Raw genomic sequence first — 11,565 nt, 5'->3', positions numbered from 1 at the left:
TGGCTGGCATGTAACCCCTCCCTTGCACGCCCAGGAATGTAGCTCCTGGCAGCAGCTGTGTTTGTCCCAGCCATGGCCATGGCCATATTGCCATGGGCTGGTATGTGTCAGGTGTGACTGCTAACTCACTTGATGTCCCCAACTGTTCTGCCTTCTGGGCTGTTCTGCTGTCTTCCCTCACGACGCCCGAGTCTGCTTTTGATTCCTGACAAATCCCACATTTATGACTAGGTGGACTGGCCACCGCTCAACATCTCCAGAACCTGGTGTTGTGTGCCCTGTGCTGTTGATTCACCCTCAGCTTGCAAAGACCCTGGAGCTGCCGACTGACCTGCCTCCAGTATGGTGAAATGAGACATGAGATCATCAGCTAACCTCCTAAGTTTTGCCCATTCATGACTCTTTGACTCCTGGCAGAGCGTTGTGGTTGTTGCTGCTTCTTGGTTGACTGAGCCGCTCTGCTTCCATTGGTCTAATCTTATCTTTAAGCTCCTTCCAAATTGGCCAGCCCCCCTCATCAGAAGACGGGTGGGGTGGTGATGGCTGGGGAGCAGGGCTCCTTTTAGCAAGCTCCTTGCCTTTACTCTTTCCCTGTCCCTCTCTGGGAACCATGCCTCCAGACAGCTATACAGATCCTAATGCATGTGAAAATGTAGAGCTGTAAAGGACTGTACAGAGTGTTGAGTCCTGCTCCTGTCAAGGAGGCACACTGAGGAATCAAACTTGCAATCTCTGGCTCCGCAGCCAGAGGCCTAAACCACTGAACTAACCAGCAGTTTCAATTACTTACCTGCCACCAAGGATGACTTGTTACATCACCCTGTTCTCTTTCTCTTCTTCTTTTTTCTCTCATAGCAATATAATTATAGTGGTAGTTGTTGAACCCTTTTAAAAAAGTTTATGTTTCTTTTATTTATTTATTTATTTATTTATTTATTTATTTATTTATTTATTTATTTATTTATTTATTTATTTATTTATTTATTTATTTATTTATTTATTTATTTATTTATGCCTTGTTATATTCACCTTGAGCCAAATAGTATTATTTAATTATATATTTACACCTTCATTAACTGCCTTTATTAAATGCACAGCTTTGAGCAAGACTCGAGCTCACAACCCAGAGAGAATGCCAGGGGAGTTAACTCTCTACCTGCTGCACACAATTTAAGTATAGAATTTATGAATACAATGGTACACTATACAATTAAATAATTACCTAAATTATTAACTAATAAATTAATTGATTTTATTTATTTATATAAGCAAAAAGGGGGTAGGGGTAGGCAATCCCCCCACCAGCCTTTAAAATCAGTATCCAACGGTTATGGGGCACATGCCTAGGTGCTCCCCACTATGTTCCAAACCTTGGGTGTGTCGATGCAACTCCCCGAACTCCAATATCAAGTGCATCACAAGCGAGTCAAGCAAGCCAAGTAGCTGTTTCATGATCCAGCGAAGGAGAGCAGCATGTCAGCCTCAATCAATTACAAGCCTTGAAAGAGGCCAATGGGAGGTGGAGTGCTCCTTAAATAGGGTGCTCCTCCCCCCTCCCATCCCGGGTCATGTCTGTGAGACTTCCTTGTCTCGCGATATCCCGGGAGGGCAGCAATGGAGCTCCATGCTGCTGAAGTGTGCTCGGCAACAGAACCAGCATTTGCAGAGAATGAAATGGCTACCTCCCCGGTTCTTTTCAAATGTCCCTGTTATTGTGTATTATTATTTTTTTAAAAAAAATAGATCTATGTCTTATAATGATTCTCCTCTAAAGAGTCATGTTTGTTTACAACATATTTAGTGCAGAGCATGGGATGTCTTGTTTTGACTCATTCCATATCTCAAAATGCAAGTTGTACTTTGGGGCGGTGAAATAATATCACAAATAGGCATTTTCCTCCTTAAATGTTATGCCTTTCAAACTTGCAGGCTTGCTTATTGGTTCATAATTTTAATAGTGCACTCCAAAATCTCTGTGCTGTTGCATGCTCTGGCATTTCAGAATGAGACTGCTAAGAAAACAAAGATAAATGCATTTCATCACCAATGTTGTTTGTATAAAATTGAAGCAAGAACACAAATGCCATACTTCAGCAAGGAATCTAAGCATGGCCTGGTAGAGCACGATCAATTGTAGCTGATGTCCCCAGGTGTATAAATGCTATCTCGAAACAGGATGAGATTGGGTAATAATCCTCCTACTTTCCCACAGGGGTCATTTAAGGCAGTGCCTTCAGCCTCTAGTTGGTGTGTCAGAAAAAGGCACTTGCCTCAGTTATTCCTGGCCTGATCATGAATCAGAGCCCGGGAAAGCTCTTTGGGGGCCTACTTTTCACAAAATTTCCTAGTCAGCATCCGCACAACTCATCCCAGCCAAGAAGACATTTTTCTAAACTTTCTAAACTGGATGGCTGTCTTTAGAAATTAGGGTAAGCCACTGGAGTAGGCTACAAAGCTACAAAAGGAATGCTTTCCAATAGAGATGAGGGTATTTGTATTCGTATATGAATATCCCCACACAACTGGAGTTAACGAGGGTCTGCCCCATGCGGAATGACCATCCATTTACGCATCCGGTGGTAGTGGCAGCCTTGCTCTTTCCAATCACTCCCGGAGTCCCATTCTCTTCCTGCTCAGATAGCCACTCGAGGCAAGGGGAGGGAGGACGAGTCTCCCTGCAAGGCTGCTGAGTTGCTAGTCAAAGAGGAAGAGAGCGGGGGGCTCCAGGAGTGATTGGAAGGATGAAGAGAGGCCACCACCGCCACTGGATGTGTGAGCAGATGGTCCAGCCCCAGGGGGCAGACCTGCGTAAACCCCAGCTGTGCAGGGATATTCTTGTTTGTACATGGATATGAAGAACCCCCACTCTACTTTCTACCTGTCTGTGTGGCGCTTCACAGACGGTTTATCAGATGCACTGGCCTAGTAACTCAATGCAGGTCAGGTGAGATGCAGGGCTCAGTGTTGAGATCTGTCCATGAAAACCAGGAATCGCAACTTCTCTGACATAAGCAGTTTTCGTTTGGCAAGATGGCACATGTGCAAAAGCCTCCTTCTGTTCCAGATTATCTCAGTGGATCAAGTTGAGCATATTTATTCAGTGTGGAGACCTGCTCAGAGTTTGACTCCATTCAAAGTGGCAATAATAGGCAGGTAGTCTAGTAGCTGTTGCCTGTAAACAAGACATAGTGCTCAAGTTGATGGTCTTTTTTCCTTGGGCCTCCTGTGAGCTACTGACACCAATCCTTCCTTTGGGAGCAAGTCTGTAAAACACTGCAGTTGTTCAGACATGCCATTTCCATTTAGGTTTATGGGAAACGTGCTGCTCTATTCAGCTGGCCTGTGAGGAGAATACAATTTGTCCCATTCTGCCAATTCTGGGGTAAGGGAAGGGGTGGAGGACAAACAAACCTACATATTCATTTTTGTCCTGCATATGTGTGGGTAAAGGACATGCTTTCTGACTTATTTTCAGCTTCTCTGATGTTATAACACAAGGATATGAAGGATTTATTGACTAAAGTCCAGCTGAATGTTTACATGCAATGACATACCTTGGAAGTGTGAGCAGCTGCAAATGAAATGACAAATGAAATTTGTAGTTGTGCAACAGTTGCACGATTCAACATGTGACTAGCAATTCAGTTGATGATTCATTAATTAGTGATTGTTTGCCACTCTGATTTATGCCCTTGCACTTTGGCATGAATATTCAGTTGGACTGTCGTTGAATTTTAAATCTGTATGTCTTTTTGTGAGCTACCCTGTGACCTTTGAAAAAGGTGGCAGACAAGAAAAGCAGACAAACAAGCACAGTTGATATTTCCCTCCATCCCCACTCCATTTCAGCCCCTAAACTCTTCTGCTGTCCTGTACAATGGTTCATCAAAACCTAGTGAAACAGTTTTTGGGGACGTTTATGATCCCATGGACAAGGTGGCATCTCAGAATTTCAAGAACTGCTCTCCTCATCAGAGTGCAGGTCATCTACGATCACCTCAGATAATTTGTTACAAGTACTATGGATTGCTGGAGAGCAAATAAATGGAACCTAGAACAGATCAAACCTGAGCTCTCATAAGAACCTAATATGAGCTGTTGCGTGGTATGCTATGTGCTGTCAAGTTGGACCTTACTTATTGTGACCCTAATAGGATTTTCAAAGTATGTGAGGTATTTATGGAGTGTTTTTACCATTTTTTTAACTGTTATTCACCCCCCATGAGTTTCAGTGGCCAAGCAGGAATGCGACCCCATTTCTCTTGAGTCTTAGTTCTTCACTCTGGCCACCACATCACACTGGCTCTCAAGGCTGTTGTATTTTGGACATAGGGTGAGAAGACAAGATTTACTGGAAAAGTTGAAGGCACCAGGAAAAGAGGACGAAGAAATAAGAGGTGGATTGACTCAATAAAAGGTGTGTGTGTGTGTGTGTGTGTGTGTGTGTGTGTGAGAGAGAGAGAGAGAGAGAGAGAGAGAGAGAGCACATCTAACAAGCTGAGATTTCCATTTACGTATAGATAGAGCAACATATATTTTTCTTGATTTCATTGGCATAAAACAGCACAGCACTTCAAACAAGTCTGCATGTATTTCAAGACAGTTACACACATGGAGAAAAAGTAGTTCTGCTTGAATATACCCTCATAAGAAATCATATTCCTCTTTTCAGAAGTGAAATTCTACTTAGTCTCTTGCATCTTACATTTTATTTTTGCCTAGCTCCTTAAAACATCTCTTCTATAAATAGTGTAAATGTAATATATACTTCTGAGTGCTGTCTGATTGATTGATATGGTATTGTATATAGTGCTCTGTGTTTTAAGAACAATGCAAGACAAGAAATTTATTTTCTCTGGAGTGATTTTTCTACTTCTACTCTACAGAGTCACCCTATTGGCACCTGGAGACATTTTTTACACATTTCCTAATAAACGAAAATTTTAGATGAAGTTAGCTTACATTTTGCCTGGGAGCATTTTCATCTATTGATTTTCTCCTCCCCACCCTCCTTGCTTATAAAGACAAGTCAGTAAAGATTTATTGTAACTACTCCTGGGGGATCTCTCTCCTTTATAACTTCCTGTCTTATAGACATTCATGGGAATAATGGTTGTGTTCTGCATGGGAAGCCTGTCAAATGATTGCTATCTTCAAAATTCTCTGTTTAGATTTCATTGGTAATTGTCTCTTTGCTAATACATTTACTGTCATGTAGCTTTGGAAATCATGGCTTGTTGATCACACAGCATGTTAGTTTACTGCACCACCCTAGAAATGAGTCTTCCCATCCTGTTTCTACCATCCTCTTCAGAAAACACAGAGGTTTATGTTGATATATGTAAGTTACACAGACTTTACAACCCTGGCATTTTATCCCAAGAGACACCAAACACGTTATTCGGAAATGAATGGCAGGGGAAATGAGGCGATCCCTGGAAAGTGACACACTTCTTTCCTTGGCATGACAAATGTTCTTGTTGGAATGACCTTTTCCCATTGTCACCTTCTTTATCCTCATGAGCAGGTATGCTTAAAATATTAAAACCACTTTATACATCAGTAATTTTGAAAACAACCTTGTTAAGATAGGTCAAGGTAATTATGTCAATATTACGGGGACAAAGTTAGAAGTATTTGACAAGGAATCTGGCTTCTTGCAAGATATCTTGTTCTGGAGCAGAGACTTGAACTACACATCCAATGAATTCTTTCCTATTTTGCTTTTGGGGATGTTTATAAGATAAAATATTCAAATGTGCTATTTGTTTTCCTGTTAATACTTTAGGCACATACAAAACCATCTGATGCTGCATCATACCAGTAGCCCATCTTCCATATTTGTCAGATTCCCAGTGGTTAGTTACACCAGAGTAAATTCAATAGTATAAACTGCAGCAATGAATGGCTACTAGTTAATGAGACGTTGTTTGCCATGCATCAACTCATGCAAGTAGTGAGCTACAAGGAACGCAAGTAGGAGATTGTTAACAAGCAGAAATTTACTGCTGTAGTTTATGCCACTGTGCTTATGCCACCATAACTAACTAATCAGATCTTTTGGTCACTATCATCTACATAAACTGGGAATGGAACTCCAAGATTTCAGGCAAATGTCTTTCCTAGAGCTGCTCAGAAACAGCAACTTTGAAGTGTATTTTGGACCTTCTGTGTGCAAAGTGCTCTGCTGCCATTTTACCAGTCTTTTTCATAACATTTAACTGCTCCAACCACTGAGGCAGTTGGAAGGGCACAGTCTAAGGTCACTGCATGCTGTAAATCTTCTTGTAGCAGCTCCCTCTTCTTGTAGCAGCTTCTTGCAGAAGCTTCCAACTTCACTTTTCTATAATTCTTATTATTCTATGAATCCTAGCTAGCAACAATGATGCAGGTCTTTCACTTCAGTCTAAACAGAGGTAGACTGAAGTGAAAGACTTGTATCATTGTTGCTAGCTAGGATTCATAGAATCATAGAATCATAGAAAAGTGAAGTTGGAAGGGGCCTACAAGGCCATCAAGTCCAACCCCCTGCTCAGTGCAGGAATACAATCAAAGCATATCTGCCAGGTGATTATCTAAGTTTTTCTTGAATGCCTCCAGTGTTGGGGCACTCAACAACCTCTGAGGTAACTGGTTCCACTGTCATAAGGTTAGTTATACATGAATTCCATACTCTTATTTGTGCATGCAACCAAACCTCTGTATATGTACACACCAGGTGGCCCAAGATATCTTGCTGCTTCAAGTAAAGAACAAAGGGTGACATTTCCTATGTCACGTAGTACAAAAGCCAACTCGAGTGCTAGTTGAATTATTCTTAGCACTCTTAGCGGGACATCTGCACTCTACCTGAAGGCAACAAGATAGTTTAAGAGGAGAAGGGCAACTGGGTAGCAAATAGCTCTTTTCTCTCTCATTGTATTGCCACCTGCATGCAGCTGTTGCCTCAGGTGACTGTCTCACTCTGCCTAATTGTAGGGACATGCTGATTCAGACACTTTAAAGACATGACTAGCTAATGAAAAAAAAGATAGCCAGAAAAGAAGTGAATAGTTAAGTTACATACAATTATGGAAATACTAAGTGTATCCAGAATATGAACAGTTCTGGATTAAAATTTTGTTGGCAAAAAAACAGGTTTTACAGAACAGAATTCCATGACTATTATATAAGACTTATATTATTATCTGCTGCATTTATGGTTCACAGTAAAACAGTGGTGCATTAAAATAAAACTGCTAATATTTTTTTAAAAAAACAACTTTTATTTAGCCTCGTCTTTTTTAAAAAAACTCTCTTGTCTTATAGACATAATCCTCTTTCGTCACTAATGGCTTATTCATAATTGAGACCAGGCCTATGAAAACCTGAAAGCTGTGACTGCTTCTGAAAGAGAAAGTGCAGTGTGCTGTTTATTCATGCTCCCTTCCAACTGTTTGGAAGCTCAGCAGGTACAAACACACAATGGGGCCTGCCAAGCATATGACAAGCAGCAGGAGGTGCTGGCATAGAGAGAAGGAGAGCTACACTCCTTCTCTTAAACTGTCTCATATAGTGCACTCTCAGTGAGGCTTCGGGGGTCTGAATGAAGGCAAGGTACCCAGGAAAAGTCACAGCAGTTTGAAGTACAAAAGTACTACTGAAGGGGAAAAACACACATACTGACAAATTGAATGGATGAAAAACCAGGCACGATTGGACAGATGCAAGCATGTTGTTCTCCTACTTGTTCTCCTGCTGAAGTCAAAGAAATGTAAAACCCCTTGACTTTGGCTGAACATCCCTCCTTTGATTTGCCTTGACCCTCATTCCATTCTTTCTAGTGAGAAGGATTTCTCACCAGGAAAATCTCAACATTTAATGCTGGGTTTGGAGAAAAAAGGGACGTGGTGGTGCTGTGGGCTAAACTGCAGAAGCCTGTGCTGCAGGGTCAGAAGACCAGCAGTCGTAAGATCGAATCCACGCAACGGAGTGAGCTCCCATCGCTTTGTCCCAGCTCTTCGCCAACCTAGCAGTTCGAAAGCATGTAAATGCGAGTAGATAAATAGGTACCATCTCAGTGGGAAGGTAAAACGACGTTCCCTAGTCACGCTGGTCACATGACAATGGAAAACTGTCTTCAGACAGGAGCTAGCTCTATGGCTTGAAAAGCGGGATGAGCGCCGCCCCCTAAAGTCAGACACGACTGGACTGAAAATGTCAAGAACCTTTACCTTTACCTTTTTTGGAGAATGAAAGGTTCATTCTCCTTTATATTCTTTTTGTTGGAGTGGTAATCTTAGGGTGGAAGTTCAGAAGTGATAGGACTCTTAAGACACCACACAGAATGAGCAGAAAAGTCCCTACACATAGGAGGACTGAAAGACAACCAAACCTATAGGAAGATATGGTGGGAATGTCAAGATATGTGAAATGCAACAGATCCCATAATGGTACAAAACAGCATATTCTTCTAACCCATTTTGGGAATTTTGGCTTTCTTTGTTTTGTTGTATTTAGAGTTGCTTCCACAAGTCTTGGTGTTTTGAAACCCTAAATTATAGCTTACCTAGGTTGTGTACAAATCCAACACTACTCACCATAAACTGAACTGAATGAAGTACAGTATTTAGATGTCCATCAACATCTAAAGAGTTATGCTCCGTATTACATAATTGGGTACAGAGTCTAGAATAACCCAACTGCACTGTTCTTTAGCTCATTGGTATCTCCCTCCCCTTGCTCTGTGCTCTGTATTACTTGTCTGTTCATGTGCATTGATCAAATGCTGTGAGAGAAATGTCTGTCTTGATACTACTATACATGTATAACTTTCCATCAGGACATCTGTACAGTGCAGAACTGATCCACACTGCACAGTCTTCAATACCACACAACAGGAATCTCAGTACAGTCATACGTGCCAACACATCACAATAGCATTTTCCCCCTGTAGTTTTTGAACAGTGCTCACACCTGAATTGGTAATATGGGGTGGTGGCATGAGAAACAAATGAAATGAAAAGTCCCACAAACAGTGTGTGCAGAGCATTCTTGGCCAAGTTTTGAAAGATACAAAAAAAGTGGAACACAGGAGGAATTCCAACTGCATTGGTTCCACTTTGGAAACAGCACAGCTAGATGGGAACTCCAAAATCTCATCAGATTTTAGATAAGGACATTAGGCAATGGCCTAGATAGTCTTCAGGGAGCGAGAGCTGAACATTAGGGAGATGTTGGACCCTATTAAATGGGCCATGCAGCCTCCATTTCATCAGGAGAATAATTCTAGCCCACTACTATCTTCTTATGGCTGCTATTTATTTCCTGCACTCCCAGTGGCGTGCCATTAATGGATGGCCCGCTGGTGTTTCAGACCATATGTGATTTATTCCTCAAGAATACTTTTATTTATAGTGAGCACACTAGCACTTTTACTTGTGTACTAAATATGTGTGCCAAAGGCACACATCACTTTGCTTCAGAAAAAGAACTGCTGAAAAACAATTCATCTTAGATCAACATTGCTGTAGTCAGCAGTGCTACATGGAGGGAAGAAAGGAGATGTAACAACAGTCTGTGTTTTAAAGTATATTTCTTTTCCCCATTCCTAACTTCATACTTCTTAAGGCAGTTCTGAGCTTGTCCTTTATTCCCTAAAACAGCTTCTCCTCCTCCATCATAAAATGGCATTTCTGTGGATATATCTAGAATTAACTCCACTACTGTCAAATTATGTAATTTTTATACTAATATAACTGTCATGGTTTCACTCAAAGAATATGGAAATTACGGCTGGGGGAGGGTATTGAAAATTCTCTTTGAAGGCAGAGAACAGATATATAATAATATTTATGAAGGAGGTTGTCCCAGCATGTCAGAACTGTCACATGCCAGTTGAAACCAGTTTATCTTGTTTCCCCGGCTTCCAATGCCTTCTCATTTTTTCACTACTGCTTCCCCCAGCCTAGAAAAGCTAAAAAGTGAACAACTGCCCTGGGCCATTTTTGTTAAGTCTGGTGTAACCCATAGTAGGTATTGGGGGTGAAAGTGTGGATCCCAGTCGGTTAAAGCTACCCACCGCTATTTTAGAGATTCTGAATTTGCTCCTTTTATCAAGAACTATCATTTCCCTTGATTTGGATGCTACATTATTCCTGCATTACTTTAGTTTTTTTCCCCTACATTACGTTAGGTTTTTAAGGGCCAGCATTTTGGCCTATGAGCCTGTGAGCCATCAAAGCAGCCTTTTCCAACAGCCACATTGTACTGCTTCTTATCTATTAAGAACTCAAGATCTTTCTTTACATGTCCTGCTGTTAAGCCAGATCTTTCCCTTTCTACAGTTGAGATGATGGTGATGATTAAATATTTAGTACATATATAGTACCTGAATGGCAGTACATCATCCACTCAGTGTTTCAGGCTGAGTTTTGATGTTGTTTTCAGTGGTGTTGGCTAGTCTTCCTTGCTTCTGATTGTACACAAATTTGAAAAGCTACACCCCATTGCCTCAGTATCCAAGCAATTCCTTTGACTCAGTGAGCCCTCCTCTCCTGTACACCTCTGAATTTGAAATCTTAATGACTGTTTTGCTGTGAATGAAATGTTTCCGGCTGCCTTCATTGTATGTTGTTTCGATTTTACCACTTCTGAATCAAACAACCCATTCGTTCGCCTCCCGGAATTGTGGATGATAGGATATTGGTTTCGCAGTGATCTTATTCTCAATTTGAGTTATTCAAGGTCTGACAGCAATTTTAAAGCAAGCATGGCAGCAAGCAGCAGTAGATTGATGAAGATGTAATGCCTGCTTTCACATTTAGCTTGAGTCACACTGATGCAGGACGCAACCTGAGCTAAGCTGACATGAAATTCCAAGTGACACTAAAACAGCACTGCAGCTGTTCACATTTTGCTCTCTTGCTGTGTTTACTCCTCTTGTCTCAGTGGGGCCAGCTGAGATGATTCAGTTAACTTCTGGTGCATCAGATACTTAGTGTCTAACGGGCAATGTTTAAAACATAGACTATGGCTTGGAAGACATTTTAACAAAAGTTTTTCATGGATGTGGCTTGCCTATGAGAGCAGTTCTTGTGGTCCAAACGCCCTTCTAAATAACAAGGTAATTCATGAGTTCCAGCAGGACAGTGGTGTTTGTTCTTGCCAGCAAAATTTACAAAATATCTTCCCAGAATTCGCATGATTTATTTATAAGTTACACTAATGGCTGTTATTTATAAGTTACACTAATGGCTGTTACTATACCTTACTTGTTTAACTAAAATTTTGAACAACCGTTTTGAAACCTCTCTATCACCTTTTTCGTTTGTTGTCCCTTTTGCCTAACAATGTGAATAGTTTCTTTTTATCATGAGAACACAGTAAGTTGTTTTAGGGAAAAGATGGACAAATTTAGTATGACAGACGTGTTCATGGACTAGTCTGGAAACGGGTTCATTTCCAGACACAATTTAAAAGGCTGATTTTGACCTATAAAGCTCTAAATTATTTTGGTCCAATTTCTTCGAAGGGCTTCCTGACCTCATATCAGTCTCCACAGTAAATGCCCCTGCTGAGAACATG

The 11,565-nt window shown here is 41.1% G+C and overlaps 1 long non-coding RNA gene across 1 annotated transcript in view; it reads right to left on the bottom strand.

Moving 5' to 3' along the window:
* Nucleotides 1-852: 852 nt before the first annotated feature.
* LOC144585986 (uncharacterized) overlaps nt 853-11,565 on the bottom strand; it is a 589,741-nt gene continuing 579,028 nt past the window's right edge. Inside the window, exon 2 of the long non-coding RNA XR_013540647.1 lies at nt 853-1,015. This is a non-coding gene — a long non-coding RNA (uncharacterized LOC144585986). The remainder of the gene's footprint in view (nt 1,016-11,565) is intronic.

Source organism: Pogona vitticeps, chromosome 1 (assembly GCF_051106095.1).
Source record: "Pogona vitticeps strain Pit_001003342236 chromosome 1, PviZW2.1, whole genome shotgun sequence".
In the NCBI taxonomy this organism is placed as follows: Eukaryota; Metazoa; Chordata; class Lepidosauria; order Squamata; family Agamidae; genus Pogona; species Pogona vitticeps.
This window is presented reverse-complemented; position numbering and strand designations above follow the sequence as displayed.